Source organism: Octopus bimaculoides, chromosome 9, assembly GCF_001194135.2.
Source record: "Octopus bimaculoides isolate UCB-OBI-ISO-001 chromosome 9, ASM119413v2, whole genome shotgun sequence".
Taxonomy (NCBI): domain Eukaryota; kingdom Metazoa; phylum Mollusca; class Cephalopoda; order Octopoda; family Octopodidae; genus Octopus; species Octopus bimaculoides.
In genome coordinates, this window is record NC_068989.1 from 18,359,639 (window position 1) to 18,361,345 (window position 1,707).

Consider the following 1,707-nt stretch of genomic DNA (forward strand, 5'->3'; position numbering starts at 1 on the left):
TATATATATATATATATATGTATATATATATATACACACACATATGTTAGGGGATATATATATGTGTGTGTGTGTTTGTATACAGAGTGAGAGAGACAAAGAAAGAGAGAGAGAGAGAAAGAGAGTATCAAACAGTGAAGCGTGTCAAACGAATGACAGAGGAACGATCCCTGTATATGCTGTCCAGTATACTGTTTATTGAAAATGGATGTTTACCTAGCGATCTAAGTTTCAATATATCGCGATCTTCAAGCGAGAAGTGTTATAACTCGTTTTGGTAGTATATTTATATTCGTTGGCGGTGGGAGGGGGTCTATTGTTTGTGTTTGTTAATTGGTTTACTTTTTGCTTCTACTGATTGACTGTTATTTTTCTGCCTCGTCATTTGTTATTTTCATTTCTGATTTGGTATTTATTTTCTTTATATTTGTTGATGAAGGGATGTATTTTAATTTGTTTTATTAGCTTATTTTTATTGCATTATATATATTTTATTGCATTATATATTTACTTAATTTTTGTTGTTAAGTTTGTTTTGGAATGTAACACTGTTTGTAAATATTGATGATAGTATGGTTTTGTAAGTGAAAGTTTTATGGGGTCAAAGTTAAAAAATTTTAATGGCTTTTTTGTTGCTTTTATGTGTGAATTTAAGTGTAAAACCAATTAACGACGTCTTTATTTTGGGAAGAGTTTAGGAGTATCTGATAGTGCGAATGGCATTTCATGGTTGAGTGGCTTTTGCTAATGTTTCGAAGTTTGTTCTGGTCAAGAAGGAAGGATTCTTCAAAAGCTGGAGGGCTTGATACGGCTTGTTGATATTATGTGTTAAACTAATTAAAGATTTTTGTTTATGTCATCGGAGTGAATGTGTTTTTTTTATGATAAATATTTAGGTGCGTTTACTTGTGACAAAAAAGAGAGAGTATGAGAGTGAGTGCACACGCGAAATAAAGTACATCCATAAGAATCTCATCACGATGTACATCCATAAGAATCTCATCACAAATAGTCGACTCAAATTAAACACACAGTACACCATAATAGATAGATATTTCACTCTTTCCAGACTTTTTTTTTTTTTTTGTAAGTTATAGAGGTTTAAAGGTTGATAGTTTTCACCTGGTCAGAAAACAGGATTTGGAAGTTGTCATTTTCTGCGTGACAGAAAGTGTTGTCAACTGTAAACAAATGAATTACTAGCGGAATTCTACTTTACGCTTGCCATATAACCCCTCGTAACTTTTTTTTATTTTTTGGTATTTTCAGAAAATTTTTTCGTATTCTACACATGGAAATTCATACAGTTATGCAAAAACCAAAACAAAAAATTGGGGGTCGTGATTTAAGGCCAATTTAGCTGTTATTTTTAGCACATCTCACCACCACCTCAATGAGTAGAATATGTTTGTCAACACGTGCTTTCTCGCAGACAAAAGAGTTCTCATTTTTGGCTTGTTACTGTAGAAACAGAAATGAATGTATCTGTGGCTTACAACTGGCTAAAATTACCCAAAATTCGCAAACTTTAAAAGCAATTAACTCTTTGTTTGTTGTTTTGTGGGGAAAACGAATTTCATGGCATTGATTAGCATATATGCACCGAATAAGAAATTAATTCGAACAGAACCTGAATAGATTGAAAATTGGCTGCCAAAGAGAAAAGATCCTATCACTTGATTTCTACATACATACATACATATATAT